Raw genomic sequence first — 27673 nt, 5'->3', positions numbered from 1 at the left:
ACTGCTATTTTGAGTGTGCTAGTTCAAGCACACTACCCTGAGAGGTCTAAAGAATATTTGTTGTGAGCTATAATGTCTTAATTGAAGAGGAGAAGGTGTTGCATTTTTAACAGTTTCCTTTATTCAAAGTATTAATCAGTCACTGAAATTACAGGTGATTTTCAGAACTCCCATTTATACTTATTTTTTATTACAATATAAACATGTTAGAAGGTATTAAGTAATGTGTGCAAACTAGCATGTTATAAAAAACTAGTGTACAGAAAGCAGCATAACCATGCAACGCTGGATGAGCTGAAGTCTACAATGTCTTATCTACACTGCAGTTTTTAATGCATTTGTTACTACTTTTTAAAACCACACACTTAATTCCTAGTCAAAACAAACCTACTTCTGGCTCCAAAGTGTGACAAGTTAGGACAATGCTAAGTGCTTTTGAACATCCCAACCAAAGAATTTTAAACACTGAGTAAAAATCCCTCTTTTCTCTTATGTTTAACTTTCACTCTCGTCTCAGGATGTCACCATTTCTCTAGTTCTGCGTTATGACGGAGACTCTTCAAGCCAAAACAGGTCCTAAGTTTCTAAAGAGGAAACCAACAAGCAAAAAACTTAAAAATAATAGCAAATCCCACAACCGTTTAGGCCTTCTTTATGTATCATGAAAAAAAACCTTACCTTTTCTTCATTTGCTGGTCACTTTTAAAATTAAAACTTAGAAGAAAATCTGCTAGGTTTAATAGAGTAACCACCTTTGAATTTCTCATTATGAATTGTTCTATATACTTAAATTGGAGATAAACGAAAATATTTTAATTTGGCTTGTTCATATGGCAGAAACGAATAGTTTTCTTTTACTTTCCACACAATTTCCAGTATTTCTCTAAATGCATTTTTCCCTTTAAAAAGCTTGTGCAATTAAGCTAAATAACGAAGGTAGATCCTGCTCCATTATTTTAGCCAGAGTGCTCTCCTCGGAAAAACAAAAGCCAATATGCAACCAACTGAAGGATTATAGATAGTGCCTTACCAAATTCCTGGCATGAAAACATGTCACAGACTGTGAAATCTGGTCTCCCCCATGTGAAATCTGGTCTTTTGCATGCTTTTACCCTATACTATACAGATTTCACGGGAAGACCAGCATTTCTCAAAATAGGGGTCCTGACCCAAAAGGGAGCTGGGAGGGGTGGTGGGGACGGTCGCAAGATTATTTTAGGAGGGTTGCAGTACTGCTACCCTTACTTCTGTGCCGCTGCCAGCAGCAGCGCAGAAGCAAGGGTAGCAGTACTGCAACTACCCGACAATAACCTTGCAAACCCCCATCCCCCAATTCCTTTTGGGGTCAGGATCCCTACAATTACAACACCAGGACATTTTAGATTTAAATAGATGAAATCATGAAATTTACCATTTAAAAAATCCTATGACCGTGAAATTGACTAAAATGGACCATGAATTTGGAAGGGCCCTAATGATAGAAATCTTCTGATGTACTACATCCAATATATGTGAAACTGTAGGACAAGATTTTACAAACACTTCCTGGCAGAATTAGAATATTAGAATTAGAAAAACAGTACCTGTTCTAGAGTTATCCAAACTGCTGAGGTTGTGTGAATTGAAACATGTGGATGACATGCAAATAAACCTAAAGCTTTGCACACGAAAGCCTTCACTGCTTATCCCACAAGGTCTTTAGGAAATAGTTGATACTAAAAGAACAGATGGATTTTAACAGTTTCTGCCACAGAAATGTCAATTTTAGAGACAGAAAACCAATTCACTTTAGTATCAGAGCATTTTGCAATATTTTGCCGGTTAGCAATAAATCAGACAATATTCAACATAATTTGATCAATTAGGTAACAGAAAAAGCTGTACGGGGATTTTTATTTTCCCTTGAAAAAATATGCTTTTTTGCACCAACTTCTCATTATGAAGCTTGGAAGCCACTTTAATTTGCAATTTATTTACAGTTACTGCTTCAAGAGATAGTTGAAATCTTCACTACATTCTTGATAAAGATTTTCCTCAGCATGATGCAACTGCAGAATAACTGGGGATCATTAAATTTAAATAGGAATTCTGTGTGTTTAGTTTTGGATTTTAACCTTCTTATTCCTAAAGAAAGGGAATTTGAACTTGGTGAAAACGGGTAAGAGAATTCTGTTTAGGAAGTCTTTAGCTTCTTTCCTTAGTCCAAGATTTCAAGCAAGCATTATTTAAAAAGTCCCCTAGATTTGGCTGAAGTCAGCGACACTACAAAAGCGGTACATTCACTACTGTTTATTATTTTTTAAATTGTTTTTTGGTAATCACAAGCAAAGTAATATTCAGGGTCAATGGGTCATGAGTTCCTAACAAATTTAAATATTTTTGAAAATCCCACCATAAGATCTAATGTATGGGTGGAGAAAAATGTCTCAGACCTTCATGAAACAACTGCTTTCTCAAATTGAAAGGAAAATATTAGCGAGACAGATAGCCACACACAAAGGGGTCGCTGCTATAAGGACATAAAAAATATCAAACATGGTAAATGGCCACGTAGGGCTGAACGAAAGATCAGAAGAAACTACCTATTAATTTGGACTGGAGACAGACCTAGAAACTAGGGCTGTCAAGCAATTAAAATTAATGCAATTAATCATGCAATTAATTGCATTGTTAAATAATAATAGAATACCATTTATTTAAATATTTTTGGATATTTTCTACATTTTGAAATACATTGATTTCAATTACAACACAGAATACAAAGTGTACAGTGCTCACTATATTTATTTTTGATTACAAATATTTGCACTGTAAAAAAAATTGTATTTTTCAATTCACCTAATATAAGCACTGTAGTGTAATCTCTTTATCATGAAAAAGTTGAACTTACAAATGTAGAATTATGTACAAAAAATAACTGCATTCAAAAATAAAATTATACAAAACTTTAGAGCCCACAGTCCACCCAGTCCTACTTCTCGTTCAGCCAATTGCTCAGACAAACACGTTTATTTACATTTACGGGAGATAATTCTACCCACTTCTTGTTCACGTCACCTGAAAGTAAGAACAGGCATTTGCATGGCACTGTTGTAGCGGGCATCGCAAGATATTTACATGCCAGATCCACTAAAGAGTCATATGTCCCTTCATGCTTCAACCACCATTCCCAGAGGACACGCATCCCTGCTGATGATGGGTTCTGCTTGATAACAATCTAAAGCTCTGTGGACTGATGCATGTTCGTTTTCATTCTCTGCGTCAGATGCCACCAGCAGAAAGGTTGATTTTCATTTTTGGTGGTTCAAGTTCTGTTGTTTCCGCATCAGAGTGTTATTCTTTTAAGACTTCTGAAAGCATGCTCCATACCCTCCTTCCTCTCAGATTTTGGAAGGCATTCAGATTCTTAAACCTTGGGTTGAGTGCTGTAGCTATCTTTAGAAATCTCACAGGTACCTTCCTGTGTTTTGGCAAATCTGCAGCAAAAGTGTTCTTAAAATGAACACCATGTGCTGGGTCATCACCCGAGACTGCTATAACATGAAATATATGGCAGAATGCGGGTAAAACAGAGCCATAGACAAACAATTCTTCCCCAAGGAATTCAATCAAAAAATTTAATTAACTCGTGTTTTTTCAAACAAGCAGCATCAGCGTGGAAACATGTCCTTTCGAATGGTGGCCGAAGCATGAAGGGACATATGAACATTTAACATATCTGGCACATAAATACCTTGCAATGCCAGCTACAAAAGTGCCATGCGAACGCCTGTTCTCACTTTCTGGTGATATAAATAAGAAGTGGGCAGCATTATCTCCCCTAAATGTAAACAAACTTGTTTGTCTTAGCAATTGGCTGAACAAGAAGTAGAACTGAGTGGATAGTAGGCTCTAAAGTTTTATATTGTTTTGTTTTTGAATGCAGTTATGTAACAAAAAAAAAATCTACATTTGTACGCTGCACTTTCATGATAAAGAGATTGCACTACAGTACTTGTATGAGATGATACTAAACTGGGAGGTGTGGTAGATACGCTGAAGGGTAGGGATAGGATACAGAGGGACCTAGACAAATCAGAGGATTGGGCCAAAAGAAATCTGATGAGTTCAACAAGGACAAGTGCAGAGTCCTGCACTTAGGACGGAAGAATCCCATGCACAGCTACCGACTAGGGACGGAGTGGCTAGGCAGCAGTTCCGGAGAAAAGGACGTAGGGGTTACAGTGGATGAGAAGCTGAATATGAGTCAACAGTGTGCCGTTGTTGCCAAGAAGGCTAACAGCATTTTGGGCAGTATAAATAGGAGCATTGCCAGCAGATCGAGGGATGTGATCGTTCCCCTCTATTCGGCATTGGTGAGACCTCATCTGGAGTACTGTGTCCAGTTTTGGGCCCCACACTACAAGAGGGATGTGGAAAAATTGGAAAGAGTTCAGCAGAGGGCAACAAAAATGATTAGGGGGCTGAAGTACATGACTTATGAGGAGAGGCTGAGGAAACTAGGATTATTTAGTCTGCAGAAGAGAAGAATGAGGGGGGATTTGATAGCTGCTTCCAACTACCTGAAAGGGGGGTTCCAAAGAGGATGGAGAGGGTTAGGTTGGATATTAGGAAAAACTTTTTCACTAGGAGGATGGTGAAGCACTGGAATGGGTTACCTAGGGAGGTGGTGGAATCTCCTTCCTTAGGCTATGTCTTCACTACTCACCGGATCGGCGGGTAGTGATCGATCTATCGGGGATTGATGCCTGTACTCCACCTCAGCAGGAGGAGTAAGCGGAGTCGACAGGGGAGCCGTAGTGGTCGATTCGCCGCCGTGAGGACAGCCAGGTAAGTTGAAATAAGATACTTCGACTTCAGCTACGCGAACAGCATACCTGAAGTTGCGTATCTTAATTCGAAAGCCCCCCAGTGTAGCCCAGGCCTCAGAGGTTTTTAAGGTCAGGCTTGACAAAGCCGTGGCTGGGATGATTTAGTTGGGGATTGGTCCTGCTTTGAGCAGGGGGTTGAACTAGACGACCTCCGGAGGTCCCTTCCAATCCTGATATTCTACGATTCTATGAGGTGAACTGAAAAATACTATTTCTTTTATCATTTTTGCAGTGCAAATATTTGTAAAAAAATAAAAATATAAAGTGAGCACTGTACACTGTATTGTAATTGAAATCAATATATTTGAAAATGTAGAAAAACAACAACATTTAATGAATTTCAATTGGTTTTCTATTGTTTAACAATGTGATTAAAACTGCGATTAATCATGATTAATTTTTTTGAGTTAATCGAGTGAGTTAAAGGCGATCAATCAACAGCCCTACCAGAAACCAAAACACCACACAGGGTTTCTTTACTATACAAGTTTAAATGTTAGAGAATAATTCCCCTTGCAATAAAAAATATGTAATTGCCTATCTTAGGGTAATGGCCAATCAATACAGTGGTGATAAAAGTTATTTAATTCGAACCCTCCCCCCCCATTTATATTAATATGGTGTGTGCACTGCTGAATCATGTATTCAATAGTTTACTCGTACTTAATTACAGTTATAAATTCTGGAGTTTGGATATTGCAAGACCTTATTTTTGTACAGAGTATACTATGAATCTGGGATTTATAAATCTCAGAAAGGACTAGAAAGTTGATTGTAAGAGGCTCTATTAGGGTTGCCAACTTTCTAATCGCACAATATTAAATATCCTTGCCCCACCCCCTGCCCCTTCTCTGACCCCCTGCTCACCCCATCCCCCCTCCCTCTGTCACTCACTCTCCCCTACCCACTTTCATTTTCACTGGGATGTGGCAGAGGGTTGGGGTATATGAGGAGGTGAGGGTTCCGGCTGGGGGTGTCGGCTCTGGGGTGGGACTGCGGATGAGAGGTTTTGGGGTGTAAGAGGGGCTCAGGGCTTGGGCCATGGGGTTTGGAGTGTGGGAAGGGGTGCAGGCTCCGGCTGGGGCCAGAGATGAGGGGTTTGAGGTGCAAAGGTGGGAGCTCCAGGCTAGGGCCGAGGCATTTGGAATGCAGGCTCTGGGACAGTGTGTGGGAGAGGGTTCAGGGCTGTGTCAAGCAGTTGGGATGTGGGACTGGGAGTGGGTTTGGGTGCGGGCTCTGGCTGCGTGGTGCGCTTACCTCAAGCAGCTCCCAGAAGCTGCCAGCACGTCCGGCTCCTAGGTGGAGGGGCCAGGGGGTTCCGCATGCTGCCCCCACCTGAAGGCACCGCCCCCACGCTCCCATTGATTCCTGTTCCCAGCCAATGGGAGCTGCAGAGCCAGTGCTTGGAGTGGGGTCAGCACGTGGAGCCCCCTGACCACCCTTGCGCCTAGGAGCCAAGCTTGCCGGCTGCTTCCAGGAGCTGCGCAGAGCTAGGGCCGGCAGGGAGCCTGCTTTAGCCCCGCTGCACTGCTAACCAGACTTTTAGTGGCCCAGTCAGTGGGCCGCCACTGTCCCTTTTTGATTGGGTATTCGGGTTGAAAACCGGATGCTTGGCAACCCTAGGCTGTATATGTCTTGCAAGCTGGACATGACATTCACCTGCTCTGGAAATTTGGGAAAGAAAAGTAAAAGTTGTGTTCTTCCCTCAGGTTACAGATTGGTTAGGACAGGGGTCGGCAACCTATGGCACGCGTGGCAAAGTCGGCACGCGAGATGATTTTTAATGGCACGCTGCTGCCTGCCGGAATCAGGGCATATCTCTCCAGGCCCCTGCCGTGAGCCGCTCTAGGCAGGGGGCTAGGAGCACCCCTACGACCCTAGCCCACACACCCAACCCTCTGCCCTGACCCCTACACCCCCCACACACACACCCCAGCCCCCTGCCCTGACCCCAGCACCCCCCACGACTCCAGCCCTGACTCCAGCACCCCCCAACATACCCAGCTCCCCACACGCCATGCCCTGACTCCTGCACCCTCCTCACACCCCCCCAGCCCTCTGCCCTGACTCCTGCACCCTCCTCACACCCCCCCAGCCCCCTGCCCTGACTCCTGCACCCTCCTCACACCCCCCCAGCCCCCTGCCCTGACTCCTGCATCCCCCACGCATACCCAGCACCCCCACACCCTGACTCTTGCATCCCCCAAATTCCCACCCCCACCCTCGCACCAAACAGGAGCTCCTGCACCCCTTGCACCAAATGGGTGCTACCCAGGTAAGCACTCCACACCCAAACCTCTTGCCCCAATCCTGAGCCCCCTCCCTCATTCTAGCTCCTGGCCAGACCCTGCACCCCAACCCCCAGCCTGCTCCTTCACACCCTGCCCTGTGCTCAGTGCACTCCCACCCTCAGGTCAGTGTAGAGAGGGCAGAAGAAAATGGGCTAGAACCAGGGAGAAGGTAGGTACCCACTCTGTGTGGGCAGGGCTGGGATCCCAGACCGGCAGCAGGCTGAGTGGAGCCGGCAGCCGGGACCCTGGCTGGCAGGAGCCGGCGGACGGAACCCCAGACTGGCAGCGGGCTGAGTGGCAGCGGGCTGAGCCGCTCAGCCCACTGCTGGTCTGGGGTCCCAGCCGCCAGCCCCACCCAGCCCGCTGCTAGTCTGGGGTTCTGGCTGCCAGCCCCTTGCCAGACAAGGTCCCAGCCGCAGGCCCTGCTCACCCTGCTGCCGGCCTAGGTGAATGGAATCCCAGGCTGGCAGCGGGCTGAGCGGGCCGGTGGCATAAGATCAGCATTTATTTTAATTTTAAATGAAGCTTCTTAAACATTTTGAAAACCTTGTTTACTTTACATACAACAATAGTTTAGTTATGTAATATATAGACGTACAGAGAGAGACCTTCTAAAAAACATTAAAATGTATTACTGGCATGCAAAACCGTAAATTGAAGTGAATAAATGAAGACTCAGCACACCACTTCTGAAAGGTTGCCGACCCCTGGGTTAGGGCAACCTGCTTCTCTTGATGCTATGCTTTATCATCTGTGATACAGGAGGGCCAGGGAGCAGTGGTAGAGTGGAAGAGGGGAAATATATAAGCCCTAGGCTAATTAAGGCGTGGTTCCCTGTAGACTAGGGAGGGTTGCTACAGGTTAATTGGAGCACCTCTAGTCAATTAAGGAACCTAACAAAACCCCCTGCTTCAGGCAGTCAGGGGAGGAGGAGGAAAGAAAGAGGACTGGAGCTTGGAGGTGTGTTGTAAGATTTGAAAAACCAGAGAACAGAAGTAAGGGAGACCCTGCCCCAGCAGGGGAGGGAGACTTCCTCCCCCAACATCTAAGGGCCGAAGGTTCCCCACCCAAGGGGGAAGAGGGTAAGAATCCACAGGGGTTGAGAGGGGCTAGGGCAGAGTGAGGAGGAAATCCAGACCCCTCCCGCACTTCCCTCCTCTACTGCCTTCCTGGGCCACTATCGGGGACCTCAGCATCCCAAGAGCAGGGGCAAGGGGTGGCATCTTAGCCCCCTGCCAAGAAAAGCACAGGAACCACCATACTAACATCGGCCACCTTGCCACAACTCATTATAGATAATATAAAAGTGTACTAACTATTTCAATCTTCCATGTACAATTTTAGAATGTTTAAATTCAATACAAAGTTTAACAGTATACCCTGTCTATCAATCCTCTATTTACATACACAGGGCCTGAGCATGGCACACTTATTCATGTGAATAATTTCATTATTTACCAAACGGGTGCACGATTAAGTCCTTATTTAGGGTTATATACTGCCCACTACAGAAAGTTGTTAAATCAAAACAAAACAAAAAAGCCACCAGGCATGGATCAAGGAGAGAATAGATCCATTAAAGAATCAGAATGCTTGGGACACTGGTATTTCCATTTTGTACAGTCCTTAATCATGGTCTCTTGCATCCAGCCTATGTGTGAGTCATGCATTTATAATACAGTTGTAAAAATAAAATGCCAAAATGTTTGTTGATAAATGGATGAGGTGGACTGTTAGCTCTGATTAATTTATTTGTATTTGCTTAGCAAAGAAGTATCTTAAGGCTTCTTGGGAGACCCTTACTGGTCAATAAAGTAGTAGTAACACTGATGGCTAAGAAAATAATAAAACTCCCAAACTAGACATGGCATGTCACATAGTATTCTATTCTGTACAAAACAGCCTTAATTTCTACAAGTATTCCCCTTCTTCTATCCGAATTCTAAAACATGTTAAAGCACTCATGATGTTAAGTAAGGCTCTGAACACTTTAAATAAGCCAGATCTAACAAACAGAGAACATAAGTAAACAAAAAGTGCCATCTCACTGTACATAAATAACCCAGGATGCTCACATTAACAGTGCTGTATGTACACTGAAACCCACACTCTAATACACATTTTTCAGGAATTTTTTGTAGAAAAGGTTAAAAAAATTCTGGTGAATGACTTACCCTAAGTAAAATCAAATAAAGTGAAACTTTGGGGGCACGTCTACACTGGCAGAGTTACACTGCCGGCAGTTACAGCGCCGTTCAGAGGGCGCTGAAGGGAAACCGCTGTTGTGTTTCAGCTGCCTGCGCAATAGCAGGTTCATACTTGTGGCACCTGCAGTGATATTCGGAGCGTGCACTCTGGGCAGCTATCCCACAGAGCATCTATTCCTCTTCCACCACTAAGAGTTGTGGAAAGGTGGAAGGGGTCGTGGGGCATCCTGGGTCCTGTCCCAATGCTCCATGATGCATTGTTTCGCATCCCAGCAATCCCTGGGCTTCCGTTTGCATTTGGCGCCATCTTTCAACGGTTTGTGTACTGCACGCTCTGCCTCTTCGGTCTGCATGAGTGGATCCCGCACTGTTGACCAGTATGTTGCTCGCTCTAACACGTTTCAAGGGGCAGTGGAGTTATTCCTTAAATTACAAAGGCAAGAGGAGTGCAACACTGATCTTGCAACACGTAGCAGCTATGACATGAGATTGCCTGTGGCCTTCACGGAGGTGCTGACCACAGTGGAAGGCTGCTTTTGGGCTCAGGAACAAACCACGCGATCCACCAAAGTATCCACAGTGGCCTTCGCAGTGGAGGTGGGGTTGCCACAGAGTATTGCGTCCAGCTCTCTGTAGAACTGGCAACTCATGGGCACAGCACTGGAGCAGCAGTTTGCCTTGTGGTAGGCATTCTGGAGCTCCTTCACTTTGACCCTGCACTGCAGCGTGTCCCTGTCATGGCCCCTTTCTGTCATGAACCGTGAAATCTGTCCATAGATATAATAATTCCTATGGTTGGAGAGCAGCTAGGACTGGACAGCCTCCTCTCCCCAAATGCTGATTAGGTCCAGTAGGTCGGCATTGCTCCAAATGGTGGATCACCTGGTACGTGGAGCAGACATAGTCACCTGGAAAGATGTGCTGTGACCACTGCACGCTTCACCGAACAAACAGGAAGGGGACTTTCAAAATTCCCAAGGAATTTAAGGGGTGAGAATGACGGTTGGTCACCTGAGGGCAGGGCAGTAGAGTTCAAACCGATGACCAGAGAGGCGAGAACAGGAATTGTGGGACACCTCCCGGCGGCCAATCGCAGCGCTGTAATTGACCAGGGTGTCTATAGTGGCACCGCAGCACTGTACCCCCAGCACAGAAAGGTGTACGCCTCTCGTCAGGGTGGTTTTCTTACAGCCCTGCAACTGCACAGTTTCTGTGCACTAAGTGGCTTGGCACTGGTACATCTCAGGAGTTACAATGCAGAAAGCTGCTTTACTGTGCATAAACTTGCCAGTGTAGACAGGGACTTAGTAAACTTCATTTATGTTTGTTGATTTTTAAGTTAATATAAGCAACAAGCAATTCAACTAAATGAAACAGGAAAGGACAGGCAAACTAGAGCACATTTTAAAGGCTGTGCTTATCCAAAAGCAAAACTGTTCATTGAGAGTCTGTATCATAATGTGTACGCAGTCAGTCTTAAAAAACTCAGAAGCTTTTCTGTGTTGCAACAAAACAGCAACACTAGAAGAATCCATCTACATTATGTAGAAAAAGCTTTCTATTTCATACGCTTGTTGAACAGTACATTTAACACAAGTGGAGGAAAACTGCCCTCTTGATGAAGTCTTGGTACTGTATTTATGCTTATGCCAATAGGTGATAAAAATATGGAGCACTGGAGAGCTCATTTTATAAAAATAAGATTAGTCACCTTCAGATGTCCAAAGCAGAAGGAAGAAGTGGTTTCTCTACCAACCTTCCCAAGCAAACTCTCTAATTGGGAAGCCTTTCAGAAATGCCATCTCCCTTAGATACCACCACTGTACCATCATCCAAAGTATTACAGATGTACTGCATTGTAGAGATCTAAATTAGGTTACTTGGCTCCTTCGAGCAGTGTGTGTGTCTATATGGACACACAATACTCAACAGTCTGTGCTTAAATAATCATGATATTAACATTATTGTTCATTACACATTTTATAATGTGTTCATCACTTCAGTATTTGTAGATACTGGATTCAGAAAAGTAATATACGGACGAGGAAAATAAGAGCAAAATTCTATCCAGCTTTAGGCTGAAACATTTAGTGATACATGACCATTTATACGTTAAAAGTTAAAGGAAATAAATAACTGGTAAAATGTTAACACTATAAAAGGAAGTGCCTTTCTTCTCCCAGACTTTCAGATCACAGGTTTTTCATAACCCAAATGCAAAATATGATATCACAGGATGGGTCCTCCCTCCCCAAAGGTGTGAGTAGTCTACACCCAAGCAAACAAAACACATTCAAAGGCTTCCCTTCCCAAAAGTTAACAGGCCAAATGTCATAAGGATACAAGAACAGTTCATGCAAATATGTCTCCCTCTGAAGGATTAAGCCAATATCTTTTAAATAAATAAGTTCTCCACTGCAGGGTTCAAGTGGAAAACTACCTTCTCTCCTTCTCTAGCTTGGTCTCTCTCCAACAAGATTGCCATTGTTTGTTTCCTTCTTTTATATTTGGCAGCAGGACTTGATAGGTCATGAACAGGGCCCTACCAAATTCACGGCCATGAAAAACCCGTCAGGCTGTGAAATCTGGTCTTACCATCTACTATGCAGACCAGATTTCACAGGGGAGACCAGCATTCCTCAAATTGGGGGTCCTGACCCAAAAGAGAGTTGCAAGGGGGTTGCAAGGTTACTTTGAGGGGGTCGTGACATTGCCACCCTTACTTGTGCTCTGCCTTCAGAGCTGGGCAGCCGGAGAACAGTGGCTGTTGGCCAGGAGCCCAGCTCTGAAGGCAGTGCCCCGCCACCGGCAGTGCAGAAGTAAGAGTGGCAATACCATACCATGCCACCCTTCCTTCTCCACTGCTGCCTTCAGAGCTGGGTGGCCGGAGAGTGGCGGCTGCTGACTGAGGGCCCAACTCTGCAGGCAGCAGTGCAGAAGTAAGGGTGGCAATACCATATCATGCCATCCTTACTTCTGCGCTGCTGCTGGCGGCGGCTCTGCCTTCAGAGCTGGACTCCCAGCCAGCAGCCGCTGCTCTCCAGCTGCCCAGCTCTGAAGGCAGTGCCGCCGCCAGCAGCAGCACAGAAGTAAGGGTAGCAGTACTGCAACCCCCCTACAATAACCTTGCGACCCCTGCCCTCCACAACTCCATTTTGGGTCAAGACCCCTACAAATACAACACAGTGAAATTACAGATTTAAATAGCTAAAATCATGAAATTTAGAATGTTTAAAATCCTATGTCCATGAAATTGACCAAAATGGACCGTGAATTTGGTAGGGACCTAGTCATGAAGTTCAGTTGTGTGTATTCCAAACCCTTTAACTATTTCTTGTCTGCTTTCATCTAGCAGAGTGGACAGGGAAACAAAGTATTGAGCTAAGGTTGCCCAAGTGGATCCCAGACCTAATAAACTAGGGGCCTATTTGGCTCATACGTATATTACACCCCTTAACAGGGGAGAACAGAGGTGAATGATATTAGGTGGCAGTTAGCACCTTTACAGTTAAACTTGGGTGAAGAGCCAAGAAGCTGAAAAAAATTATAATAAGAAAATTACTTAACCAGGACAGATATTTAAAAGAACTGAAGACACAAACACACTCCACACTTCCAATAATATTAATTTTATAGTAATCCAGATTTGGGCCACTGAGCTGTGTCCCTATTTAAGTGTAGTCCTGATGCTCTATCAGTCTTGGTCTGGCCCACTACTAAAATCCAAAATTCACAATTTTACACTACTTGAATCAGGCATAAAGATCTGCAGAGTGATCTCTTCCCTGTCACATCACTGCTGCCCAAATGTGTAAGAAGAAAAAAATTATTTCTACAGGTTGAACAAACTTTCTACTAAATAGATCAGTTTTCAGTGGGCTGCACTGAATGGTCTTGCACTGCTGATGAAAAGAGCACATCAGAATTAGCAGCATCCTACCACAAAACAAGTTTTAGAAAACAAGGAAAAGCTACAGCACTAAAATTATTCAATTTTTACTTACAATTAAAAAAAATGCAGATGTGCAAGCTAAAAATAATGGTTGCTTACAACTCAATGAAAATTAGGTACAAGAGCATTTGTGTATTCACATTTAAAACAAATGCAAATTTGGTATAAAATAAAATATGATCAGCTTGCCTGCCACAAAAGAGGAGAGGTTTCGTTTGAGCAGGAACTCCTAAGGCATAATTTCTTTTCTTAAACAGACATACTAAATAGCCTTAGACAAGTTACAAACTCTTTGATAAACCCTTCTATAAAACAGGAATAATAGAATTCTCTCTCACACAGAGGTGGACATTAATAAGTTAGTGAGTTAAATTCACATGGCAACATGTATTATTATTATTATTATTATTTCGACTACAGTAGTGGCTATGAATCTCAGTCAATGATCAGGGCCCCAATGTGCTAAATACTGTACAAACAAGCAACCAAGATGAAAATCTTGGCTCAGAGTACTTGCCATCTAGGCATCAGACAGGACAGAACAGGTAGATGAGATGACTATGTGAGGCTGGGAGGATGAGGTAACAATTAAAAAAAAAAGCAAACAAAAAACAGTATTGCATAAAAACAGAACTTTCAGCTTGCCACTTGCCTAACAAATGCCAGAAAGTACTGATTTGTAAATATCGCTGTATAGGTATGTTTTAGGGAGGGCCTGAACTTCAATGGAGTTTTACCAGGTACGAAGTTATACCAGATATGAATCTGACCCAGAGTTTCAACATGGAAAGCACTGTATAGCCTCCTTACTGTAGTAGGCAAGGAAATTATTCTACACATTTGATATGTACTGATAATAAAATATGTAACAAACAAAATGCCTCTTGAAATGTGTGTGTGTGTTAACTGAAGTAGCTTCATTCTTTACTTAGAATATAGGAAAAAAAATAAATATTATGAAAGTTTCAAAGATGGAAACAATATAGTCCCATTTATTGTGCAGGAGGGTACAATTTCTGATCCTGAAACATATGGCTATCAAATGAAAATCTGAAGTATTAACCCAAATGCACAATCATTTCAGAAGCAGAGATTGTTCCTGTAAAGTAATCTCGTTTAAAATAACCTCTATATAGAGGTAGCTCTCCATCCCAAGATGCAAAACAGGAAATAAATTTTGGTGCAATACCACACACCTATTTGTAATCTGAAATGCACTACCTGAAAAAAACAACCACACAATAGACTGGTCAGTTATGATACTTTTATTCCACTATGTAGAGAGAGTCCAAGGACTAAGTTACTTTTTAGGATTTTGGTATTGTAGCACATGTTGCGCATCCTAATAGTCTGCACTTTTAAAAAATACATCCTCCATCCTACATATGCACAGAATATGGATGGGAAAGACTCAAAACTGATAGATATATATATATTTTAAATCTCTATCACAAAACTAAAAATAAAAACAAAAAGCTCTGAAACGCGTAACTAACATTCGCAAAGACATGCTAAAACAATAGAGAATCCAGGCTAAGGAATCTTCTGATAGCACAATAACTATAAGAATAATGGCTGTTCACTTGGTCCCTTGCTCTGTGGGCAAGCAGAGATTAGAAGCAATGAAGAGACAGCCAACTAAGCTCCTGTAGTAGGCAGGGACCACCTCACATTGCTACCTTTCTGATGAAGAGAGGCATGGGACCTCTGAAAAAAGTAGGGAGAATGAAATGGGAGGAAAAATTGGTATATGTCAGTCCATACCTGAAAGTGGTTTGTTTGTTTTTTTTTTTGGGGGGGGGGGGGGGGGGGAGTGATGTGCAGAACATTTAATTTGACATTGGAAGGCCTCCTGGGCAAATCATATTTTTGAACTATACGCAACTGACCCTCACAACTTTAACATGCAGTTTCACTCTGAAAACTGACTTTGTAAAAATACATGTACGTGTGTACATATATTCTCAATTACTTCCACATCAATTTTCTCAGGCTTTGTCTACACCACTACTTTTGTTGGTTGGGGTGTGAAAAATACACCCCTGACCGACATAAATTTCACGGGCAAAAGTGCTGGTGTGAGCAGAGCTATGCTGGCAGGAGAGGCTCTCCTGCTGACATAGCTAACTGCCGCTCATTGGGGATGGTTTAATTATGCCAGCACTGCTGGCAAAGAGCAGCTACACAGGAGACCTTACAGCAGCATAGCTGTGCTGCTGTAGGTCTGTAACTAGACAGAACCTCAGTTTACAAGCAGTAATTAGGACCCTACCAAATTCATGGTCCATTCTGGTCAATTTCACAGCCATAGGATTTGAAAATTAGTCAGTTTCACATTTTCAGATGTTTACATCTGAAATTTCACAGTGTTGTAATCGTGGGGGTCCTGACCCAAAGAGGGGCATGGGGGTTGCAATGCTGTTGTAGGGGGGTCATGGAATTGCCACCTTCACTTCTGTGAAGTCTTCAGAGCTGGGCTCTGAAAGCAGCAGCTGCAGCTGGAGGAGGCTCCTGGAGGTGGCGGTGAGTCTGATCTCCCCCATGCTGCTGGGAGCACCCCAGCCAGGGGCTCCTAGCTGCTAGTCCAGACTGGCTGGGGTGGCACAGGACTTGCTGTTCCCCTGCACACCCTCTCAATGAAGTAACTTAGAAACTGAGCTACACGTCATTCTTAGACCCATCTAACTAAGTTGCATGTGAACTAAATTGGCCTGCCAAGAGTTTACTATATTACAAAATTATTTCTTGATTGCTTTGCTTATTGATCACCTGTACTGGTAATCAACGTTTACAACATAGTCATCAACAAATTCCACATATTGTCACAGATTAAATTTAACAAAAACAGAAAGGGAGATGGGGCGGGCAATAAAATTTCAGATCTCCATTTATTAAGTTAACTATAAATAGAATAATTCTTCATGTTACAATAGTATCTAAAGTTTTCATTACTTATTCAATTTACCAATATGTATAATGGAAAGAAAATCACACACGAGAAGTCTCCTGAATGTCTGACATTTGTTTTGATGGCCAGAGTCCATACACTTCAAAATAAAGATAAATATTAAAAGCAAAGCACATGCTGGGTTTTAAAGGCACAACTTCAATTAAAATCAATGAGAATCACACACCTAAAATCCTACACAAAAATCTAACAACATTTATCATTATTTTTTACCTTATACGTTGTTTACCATTTCTTTTCCATATAAACTCTAATCCTCCAAATAGCTTATCTACCTGCTCTTTATATTCCAAAATGTGACATATTCTAGGTATGACAGGCACTACGTATAGATAGTGCAGTTATGGGGGGCTACAGAAGACTAGACAGAAAGAAGGCTAGTTGAATAAAGGTTCCTATTTTTATAACCTACGTAAAAAGAAAGCTGTGCTTTCTTATTAATACTATGATGATTACTCTTATTATAGACAGTCACACTTCTGAAGAGTTGAGTTGGGCTTCCTAACTTTTGATGCTGTTCTTTTTAGGACGTATTTGAGATAAAAAAACCAAACTTAATTAGTTTGTATACATGTATTTAAATATAGACAAACTTTTACCTACCTTTGATGTCTAAAAAACAGATTTTAAAGATTTTGTCTGTAAACACTACGTTCTTCAACACTTATATATCCAAAAACCAACATTCTCCAGCACGATCTAAAAACACAAACAGTACACAAAAGTCAGATTGATTTTAGCATAATTGGGCTCTTTTAAAAAAAAATATAAGTACAAAAAATGAATAATGCTGTTAACTTACAATACATTCTTTTTCATTTTAATTCTTTAGCTACGTTAATAAAGTATTTTGGTTACGATTTTAAATGCACCAAATTCAAGAAATCAATAGTTATGGTTCCCAAAGTAATAACACCATTAAAATGACCACCTAATATGTTAAAAATTACATAAAACCAATACTGAACATACAGACTAGAAGTTAAAGAAAAATACTGAAAGAAAATTAAACTATATCTAGTACGACTTTGGAGAATTAAAATTGTTTAGAGCAGTGGTTCCCAAACTTGTTCTGCTGCTTGTGCAGGGAAAGCCCCTGGCGGGCCGGGCCGGTTTGTTTACCTGCCGCATCCGCAGGTTCGGCCAATCGTGGCTCCCAGTGGCCGTGGTTCGCTGCTCCAGGCCAATGGGAGCTGCTGGAAGCGGCGCGGGCCGAGGGACGTACTGGCCGCTGCTTCCAGCGGCTCCCACTGGCCTGGAGCTGTGATCAGCCAAACCTGCGGATGCGGCAGGTAAACAAACCGGCCCGGCCCGCCAGGAGCTTTCCCTGTGCAAGCGGCGGAACAAGTTTGGGAACCACTGGTTCAGAGATAACTTTCAGAAGAGAAACTCTGAAATTATAAGTTGCAGTTTTCACAGACAACTTTGTTAAAGAACAAATCTAATAATAAAATGCCATTTGTTAGTATTTGTGTTCTCAAAAATAAATAAAATATGGATTAATTTATTACAATGGATAGAATTTTCTGTACCTACATACATTTACATGTCAGAAATCAAATTAAATTTTCAAACTGTGGAGGGACATGACATATTGATTCATCTAGAATTTAATTTATATGTTAAAATGCCAAGGAAAGACACTCCACCGATTTGCCAAGAGAGCATGATCAGGTCAATAGTTCAGCTATCAGTCTAACACATACAGTAAGTAGTTTCATTTATCTTTAATTATTTTATTGTGGTCAACCATATTTCTACAGATAAGTATTTGTTTTTGCAGGATTGGAGCCTATGATTGCAATGTGTAGCTTGTGGGTGGACAGCTGCATCAGTGTAAGGCTCCATTAATCATATTAACAGACTCCACATAGACACTGTAGCCCACCCACAGGATACCCAAGGTAGGATCAGGGCCACAGTGATTAAGTACATTTCATGGCAACTATTTTTTGTCAAAAATTCTAAATCTGTGTAGCATGCCTGCTATAACTGAGAAGCTATACTATCTCAGCTTTGCTGTATGGCTTTATCTGTACTGCCAACATTTGAGCTATACAGTCAATTTTTTATTTTTTTAATCTTCAATAAAAAGTCAGTAAATGAGGGCTTTATGCTGTACCCAATGAAGATGATTGTAAAGTTCCCAGTAACTTCAGTGGTGCAAGACTAGGTGGTAAATAACTTTCTTCTGAAGGATTCTTAAACCAAACTGGTTCCATCAGTCTCTGAAGATGAACTTTTCAAACAGACTCTCTGTCCAGAAAGTATCAAAGGAGAACTATTTATTATATAGATTTTATATATATTTCAATTACTCTATGACTGCATTTATAATGTTTGTAGAAAAAAAACTGAATAAAGCTATTTTTTTTAAAGTGCATTTTAGTGACAATTCTTTCTAGACTACATGAAAAATACAACAAAAATAGTAAGAATGAGATTTGTCATAGTCGTAGTTTAAAAACAAATCCTCTGCTCCCCGATAGTACATTACATATATTTCTACTTTTTATCATGAGACAGCCCCACATATAAACAGAACAGATAAGTTTATCAGTGGTATATGGATATACAACTCCCTTGATTGAGGTATAAAAAATTGAGAACTGATGGTTTCCGATTAAACAGATTTCATTCTTGAAAAAAAATTCTTGGTTACTCAGACCGGTCTGAATACCACTCCTCTATTCTGAGCAGAAACCTATTCTTCCATTTTTGTAAAATCATCATTGGAGCTCTCAAGAACCAAAGTCTTTGTGGCAGAGTTAAATTTAGATTATCAAGTAAATAATCTAGGACATAATTTTCGGCTGAGGTCTGGAGGCTGAAGCTGTGCTTATCACCACAGAGAGCAGTTATATAAATTTGGACTACGTTTAAAGAAAGAATGGCATTCCTAACACTTTTTCTTTTTAACTCCTCCCTCCCGCCAACCCCTTCGTTCCCTACTGTTGCTATTCATGTACATCTTTTGCTATTTTATTACTATTACCCCGACATTAACATTTCATGTCTATGGTAGCATTGTCTGGTTTTATTTTGTCTGGTCTTGCAGCTTTGACATGTTGTAAAACTGCGTAATTGGATAATTCTATTGGAGATCCCCTGAGGCGTACAGTATTTGGAATCATATCATTTACTCTTTTGTACTTTTCATTGTCTGTTTCTGTAGAAAAATCAATAAAAATTAATCAAAACGATTTTGGATTACTATTGTTCTTGAAGTCTACTATACAGTATACAACTCTACTGTAAGCCTTATGAAATCATAAAAATTTACAAACAGCTAGAAAAAATATTTATTCACTCTTACTATAAGAAAAACAAGCTCAATATTTTACTATTTTTTAAAAAAAAAAAGTTACCAAAAAAAAAAAATGTGGGCAAATAAGAACATAGGAATGGCCATGCTAGGTCAGACTAATGGTACATCTAGCCCAGTAACCTGTCGTCCAACAGTGGCCAGTGCCAGATGCTTCAGAGGGAATGAACTGACCAGAGCAATTATTGAGTGATCATCCCCTGTCATTCAGTCCCAGCTTCTGGCAGTCAGAGATTTAGGGATATCCAGAGCATGGGATTGAGTCCCTGACCATCTTGGCTAATAGCCACTGATGGACCTATCCACAGATTTTCCATTGCTGCAGTATAAAGTAAGAGCCATTTCTAATAAAAATAAAAACAGGATATATATTCTAAACTAAATTTAAAAAATAATCTAAAGATGTACCAAATAGCCAAACACGTTAACATTTGCCTTCAGTTAGCCCATTATGTCATCCTCCACTGTCCACTTGTTAAAATGTTCATAACAAGCATGCTTTCATCCGTGCTGTTCATCAATCTTGGAATGTGCTCCCTGTAAACATCAGCAAAGCTACCTCATTATCCACCTTCAAAACTCTCCTTTGCCGTGATGCCTACAGAACACTTGACAACGCCTAGGCTGTTCGTGTGCACCAATCACTGCCTACCATGATGACTAATATTTCTCATTGTTCACTTGTACTCCCCCATCTACCAGTTGTCTCATCTTATGGACTACGAGCTCCCTGGAGCAGGGACTATCTTTTTGTTCTGTATGTGTACACACCTAGCAGAATGGGGCTCTGGTCAATGACTAGGGCTCCTAGACGCTATGATATTACAAATAATAAACAGCAACATTAAGTTAGATTCATGAACAGATAGATCATATATTAACATGTCATACTTAATTTATTTGTTCCTGAATCCAACTGGTTTTCAAATACAAAAAAATAATTTCAATGTGTGTATGAATATGAGTAAACATGAAACATTATGTTTGCATGTTGATGCAAAGACAACCATAAGCTTGAGGCTGGCACCACACCCCTGGGCATTCCCTGACACTTAAAAGTGAATTTCTTAAAACTGCATAAATGTTTGATGAAAAGGGTGAGTGGAAATGAAGATCTGATGTGTTTTTCAAACTGACAAAATGTCCTTACAAAGCAGGTCTCTCTGTTTTCTTGAGGTGCTGTTTTCTTTTTACATTGTCTGGTCTAGCTTAATTTTTTTTTTTTCATTATTTGATACTGTCAACACATTTTGTCCAAATATAAGAGGAAACAGTCGCATACCGTAAGAAGTTACAATCTAGGTCCCAAATCCTGCAATTGGATCTGTCCAGGTGGACTCCTTGTGCCCAGGTGGAGCCCTATTAGTTTTAATGAGACTCTTAGTCGGGGTAGGGGTCTGTTCATGCAAAACCACAAAAAAGCGTGTGCGTGCTTAAAAGGAATTCCTATAAGAAGTCTATAAGTTTAGCAGCTAAAAATTCACAGTTGCTTCAGCTTTTTCTTCTTGAGAGGGCCAAATTCTACACTGATATAAATCCAATAATTCCAACCAAGTTAATTGTGTTACACTATTGTAAATAAGCCTGGTCTATAGCCCACTAAGGAAATGAAAAGATTCACGTTGAGTTCATAGGTGGGTTTGGACCGGGACCAACAGATACAGAATTCTGACCACTTTCTCCAGTTAATGGAATATTTGGGAAAGAAGCCATTTGAGAACCAGCAAAACAGATTTTAGTATCCAACAATGAATTTCCACTGAAAGACGTTTCTTTTACTTGCATGAAAATAAATTAAACAAATTAGTTGGAAGGAACTGGAGGGAAATTAGCTAATTTTTACTTTTAGGAACAAGCAAGATACAGTAAGCAAATTACTTTCAAATTATACACGTGTCATGTGATCTACAACATAATATGTCTCTCTCTAGATACATATGATGCTCTTTTTCACTGTTTAGAAGGTTTCAAGTACATTCACCTCTGACTTGTGTTAGTTGATACAATCCTAACAGCATTTTATAGTTCCAAGGCAGCCTCTGCCTATAAAAACTCTGACATCAGTTTTTCATAATAATGCCCCCCCGCCCCGCACACCCTGTTGGACATAAAGTTAAAGACTCTTTGAAAAAACTGTTTAATACAGTTATGGTAATGAATACTTTAGCTGCCGAGTGGCTATTTTCAACCTCATCCTCCATTTTCAGGCATTTAAACTTTTTTAAAAGTTACCATTTGGGCAGGAGTTTTAATTTTGGTTGATTTTGAGATATAGTGATTACCATTTTACCGCTGACATTTATTGTTTGAAAGTACACCAATACTAATTACTTTCAAACAGTAAATTTTAGCATTTAAATGATAACCACTGTATCAAAGAGTGAAAAAAAGAATGCTTTTAACCAGATAAAAAATAAATATAAAACCATGACTACTCTTGAGATGTTACCTTTTTGAAAAGTAAAAAAAATGGCATGTTGGGTGAGAATGAAAAGTGTTTGATTGCAAAATTTGATTTTTTCGAAGTATAAGCATTTTCAGGAGATAAGCACAAAGCCACACAATGTTCAAACATGTACGAATTTGTGATGTACTGATTACACAAAGAAATGTATCTGCACCATTCTTTATGTACTTCCATAGGGAAGAGTTGGACTGAATGTCTGTATTACAGCAGACCACCAGAAGATGTTATAGAGGCTTTAGCTGGAGTTCCATAGTTAAGGTTAAATTGAATTTTGCACTTAAAGCAGAGATTCAACCTTTTTTAAGTCGGAAAAATGCAGTGTATTATCACCAAAAGTTACATCACTTACCCTGCACAATTATACCTTGCTACTAGTACAGGAGAACCTAGAAGTAAAATTAACTCGACAATGACTATAAATTAAAAGTTAAACTAATTGGCATACTGACAAAATTCAGAGAACTGCAAAAGATAAACAAATAGTGCAGAAAGTAAATTCCACTTTTAAGTTATGAAAGCTGAAATTCTAAAATGCTATTTATAATATAGTGCATGAAATATATTATTAACTATATTAAATACAGTATATAATATATGCTACAATTAAGTATAATTTCTAACTTTCATCTCTATCCAAATATAAGGGGGTTTTTTGGGGTGGGGGAAAAGGAAAAAATGGTTTGTTTACATTATGTGATTATTAAAAATATATTCTGAAGAATCACTGGGCTGAGATAAGTAATAAACAGCACCAATATTCATCCACTAATTAGTTAATGTTTATACAGCTCTTTGAAATTGTAATCCATGAAACAAGCACCAAATATCATACCCACTATCATCTCTCTCTTTTTTGCTAGCTGTCACACAGATTCTCTCAAATAATATTGTGATCACTATGCTCTTATCCAAGCTGTCCATCTTCCCTCTTTGGGATTTAATAACAGCATCCAATGGACATTGACCCTGTTTTGTATTTAAGGCCTGTCAAGAAGGAATTTTGTTTTCAACAAGATCTACCAGCTCAGGAAGCTACCTGTTTACAGGGACTCAAAGGATCCAAATGTTTCTAAGTTTTGACATGGTTTTCATAGTACTCCATTCTATGATCTTTAACTAAACATTGCCTCTCTGTTTTTAATTAACAAAGTATTTAAAGACATTTTATCTGAGCCGAGAACCTTCTTCTTTACTTAGGTCAGTCAGAGTACCATTGACAACAACTCATCAACTAAAATACTAAATTTAGATGCAAGTGTCCATCTTTGTCTTTAACACCTAAAATATATCTTTCAATTTATTATGAATCTTTTCAGATTTACTGGCCAGCATTTCTAATCAATATTTGCTGATCAGGGGTGGGAAGGAAAGAGGTGTATGGCAAAAAAAAAAAAAAATCCTACCAAGATAGCCAATAGATCAAGACTGAGTGCCAGAACAACTTTTCAAAGGGACAATATCTTTGCAAACATTTGTAACCCTAGCTCACAACTGAAGTTTAAACACCACAGCAAACTTGATTTGAAATAATCTTACGACGGTGGAGTTATATAGCTAAATGCTGATATCACCAATTTTTAAAGAAAAAAAATTACAAAGATGCAGACAGTGAGAGTTATAGACCTAAAAGCATCTATGTGTCCTGTAGCCCATAAAGCTAGCTTTAGCATTTATTTTATTCAACAGTAATGCAAGGCACCCACAGGCCTGTATTCTGTAAGACATTGGCTTCAGCAGTTAGGATAAGGCTTGAGGCCTATGAACTTTGGCTCAGATAAATGGCCTTATGGTCACCGCTAATATTGGGGAACTGAAAATAGAGCATTTAAGGGGAAAGTTTGACTAAAACACCAGCCAATCACAGGAACATGAGCTAACACCAGCTTTTGGCTATCTTAGGATGGGAACATCTGCAGATGTTTGACCACAAGAGTGCCATGCAACGAACTGATGTATCTGATAAGCTGAGATCATTAATATACTAAATGATAGGAGAAGGGCACCCCAACATTAGTAGGGTGAGGAAATACAAATAAGGAGCATGGGAGAAACCCCTCCTGAATATGCATTAGACATAGTGGCATCAGCGTAACATATTATAGAAGTTGTATCCCAGTCTGTGGACAGGAGAAGAGACACAGCCCTTGGGAGATGCCAGGATGATTGCCACTTATGATGATGAGGAAGATAATGACTAACATTTCAGGTTATTCTGCAAGGGATGGTCTGAGGATATGGACGTTCAGATGTACAGTCTGTATTATCTCTATTTACCTTGCTGGGTTAGAGTGTTTGTGACTTTGCTAAATGTATTAAGAAACTATTACAAATACAGAAGCATTCTTAAAGTGTGAGTGTTGCAACTGTGCACATCAGGCTTCCCAGTTAAACAATAAGTTTAAAAATACTAGTCCTGATCTTGGGACAAAAACCTGTCAAACCCCAGAGTGATACCTGGAAATTTGTAAGTAATCAATATAATTAACGGTTCATAGATTGGGCTACAGTCAAAAATATTTTGTTGAAAAAATAACCTGTTCAGTTCTAAAAAACATATTACCTTTAATCGAGTGTGTTAACAGTTCTACAAGTGTATTATGTCATTGCCCACTATCTGTGAACAAGTGTTTCTTCAACAGGCCACAGGCACATCCTCAGTTTATTGCCATAAATCTTTCCTTTCTAAAATTACCCCAACCTTAACAGAATAATAAAAATTACAAATAGGAAAGACGCAGATTATTTTCCTGCTTGTGCAGGTTTGTTCCCTATTAAATTAAACAGTAGCATGGTCAAGACATGCATATAAGAAAACCAAGAAAACCACAAGATCTTTATATCACCTTCATCCTTGTCCTCCCTTTCTTCCCCCCACCTTCAATCTAACTATTCATTGCTCTTACCTACTGCATCATGTCTAAAATTGAGCTGATCTGGACAGGTAGACTCTCATGCCCACGTAGAGTCACAGAAGTCAATGGGATCCAACATGTGCACAGGCGTCTACCAACACAGATCAGATTGCAGGATCAGAACTATATATTGTAAATTCTTCAAGCACAAAGATTGTGACTTCCGTTCGCTCTGTAAAACTTAGCAGAATTTAAGCAGTATGGACAATATTTTCCAACTTAGGTGCATAGAATTAAGCACTTAAATCCATATCTAGGCACCTAAAATATCAGACCACTTATTCACGTAACTAAATATTAACTTACTTTATTAATTGTAGGCACCAAAGTTGGAAAAAGTTAGTAGTGTTTTTCCTGACATTAGAGCCTTAATCTTCTCTTATGTAATTTCATCCCTTTATTTCCTAACTATAACCCCCTGTACCACCCTAAATATTTTATCGTTACCTTCAGTGCTTACCACTTTTTATATGTGTAGGCTGTTGTGTCTTCCCTTTGCAGTTTCTTAGCTAAACTATCTAATGTACACTTAGCTCTTTAAATTTTTCCTCATAAGTCAAGACAAGAGTATGCAGGTATCCATACAATAATGCATAATACTAGTTCAGTCCCTGGAGTAAAATATTAAAAATGTAGGCCCTGATCCTCAATTGTGACTGAAGATCACTCTTAAGAGGTGGTATGTGTGTAAAAATGGCTGTAAGCCCCAATCATGGCCTTTCCAGTGGCTAGGGGAACCAATGCAGCATACAGGGCTCACATGATTGAAACACTCATTGCTAGCTCTAGTACAATTTGAGATATCAGGCTTTAAAATTACAATTTTATTATTTAGAGAAAAGCTATTTTAAGTAAATTTTAGAAGTTTCTAGGAGTCCTGTGAGCCTTGTACAGCTGATACCATATGAGCATGGCTTTCGAAGTTGAGGGATATGAAAAACAGTACACAAAAAACCTCATCCGCTCTAATACTGCTAAAATAATTTTTCTGTTAAATACATGGCATAAAGGAAATAAATGATTGCATGGTTTGGTATAAAGTATCAACCAACATGTATGACTCTCATGTCACTTTGCCATTGATGAGTAATGTTACCATGCCAATTAAAACAATATTAACTGACCAGATACTTCATTAACACAAAACCAGGGTTGCCCAGTGATATCTTGTGTCTTCTGGAAAGCTGAGCAAAACTCAAACCTCTGAAAACCAGGAAATCCAGGGTAAAGATACATTGAAAAGCAACCTTAACCCTGCCCCACCTCCTGCAGCTGGCAATTATTGGCATGAACCCAATTGTGTTAACTGTTTTAGGTGTAGCTGTATTGAATGGTGGAAGGATTAGTTAAACCAGCTTGGCAGAGCTGTTTTTGTGATACGAGATCTGTGGAGCCCTACCCTCCAGAGCGTGGGTCTCAGCCCTGAGCCCTCCTCCCAACTGTATGTGATATCAAAGTGAAGAGGTGCTTGTGTACCTTGAGTGATCCAGTATGCCTCATTTCAGCACTGAGTTCTATAGGTTGTGGAAGTAGTGGTAAACAGGGATCTTCTTGCCAAGGGTATTATTAATAGTCAGACATGATGCGAGAGTGGTCTGTCGGTTTAAAGATGGATAAGCGGAAGTACAGTGGTAGACAGGTAAAGAGGTTGTAAAAAAGGGTGAGGAAGTTGTAAACTTCAGTGGGTGTGGTGTTGTTTCTGTTGAGTCGGTTAGTTATAGGTAGCTTCTGTTCAGAACAGCTTACCGAAACAGACATTTTGCCTTAGTAAAGAGAAGGAATTAAATTCTGTCCTACAGTGGTCATGTGCCCTACTCCCTGAGTGTTATGCACTTGGAGTGTGAGTATAGATGAACTGGATCATTACTCTAAGAGGACAGAGTTAAGGTGATATTGGTGTTAACCTTAACTCTGCATTTGGAGGTTTTCAGAAGTTGGAGTTTTGCTGAATCCAACATTCTGAAAGGGCACAAAATACCACCCAGCAACCGTAACTCTGTGACTATGAAGTTTTGTCAGTCAATCTTCTCATTTTTTTGCACAGAAAGAAGGTGGTTTGTTTGTTTGGAGGTTGTGATCATTTAAGCTGTTGTGATTATGTGTTTGCGGTTGAAGGGTACAGTGGCAGACTAAAGATAAAAGACGCTATGTGATTCTTAATCCGTCCTCCCCACTCCTATACACTTTGTTATAGTGGAATAGTGATAACGTTTGTGCTTTGAAATGTTTGGAAAGTGGAGTTGTGGACAGGATGGAGAGAGAAATCACAGACATAGTCTATGTCCCAAAACCATGACAGTTTTATTCCATGACTGGTGTATCTCTCCTTTTCTCTCCCCCTCTCCCCTACTGTCTCCCTCCATACCAACATTTCCAGCTAACCTTCTTCCTTCCTGTTAAGCCATTATCACTTTAGAAGGCGTTAGGACATAAAAGTTACTCCTTGCTGTCTGGCACCTTCTGAAGCTGCATACTTATAGCACAGACAACAGCTTACAAGAGGGTCATGTACTTCTTTGATTACGTATGCTGAGTTGTACACTCAGCCAAATCCCACGCCATCACTACGTTCCCCCCCACTCCAGCTGGGGCTGCCCTCCCTCCAGTCAGACTTCCCCAGCCATGACCCTGCCCCAACTAGTCTACTGCTCTCCTCACTCTGGCCAGCACCCTAACCCCA

General features: G+C 40.6%; 1 protein-coding gene across 17 annotated transcripts in view; it reads right to left on the bottom strand.

Moving 5' to 3' along the window:
- Positions 1-27673, bottom strand: part of MBD5 (methyl-CpG binding domain protein 5) — a 248204-nt gene that overhangs the window by 167034 nt on the left and 53497 nt on the right. For 13 of the 17 annotated variants that reach the window (XR_006284870.1, XR_006284871.1, XM_043525236.1 and 10 more), the window contains exon 2: positions 16893-16988. The exons of 1 other annotated variant lie outside the window; for it this stretch is intronic. The gene's annotated coding sequence lies outside the window, so the exon portion shown is untranslated. Of the gene's footprint in view, positions 1-16892; positions 16989-18411; positions 18546-27673 lie in introns of all 17 variants that reach the window. 3 more of the 17 variants (XM_043525239.1, XM_043525240.1, XM_037913151.2) reach the window with 1 other exon arrangement.

Source organism: Chelonia mydas, chromosome 11, assembly GCF_015237465.2.
Source record: "Chelonia mydas isolate rCheMyd1 chromosome 11, rCheMyd1.pri.v2, whole genome shotgun sequence".
NCBI classification, from domain to species: domain Eukaryota; kingdom Metazoa; phylum Chordata; order Testudines; family Cheloniidae; genus Chelonia; species Chelonia mydas.
This window is presented reverse-complemented; position numbering and strand designations above follow the sequence as displayed.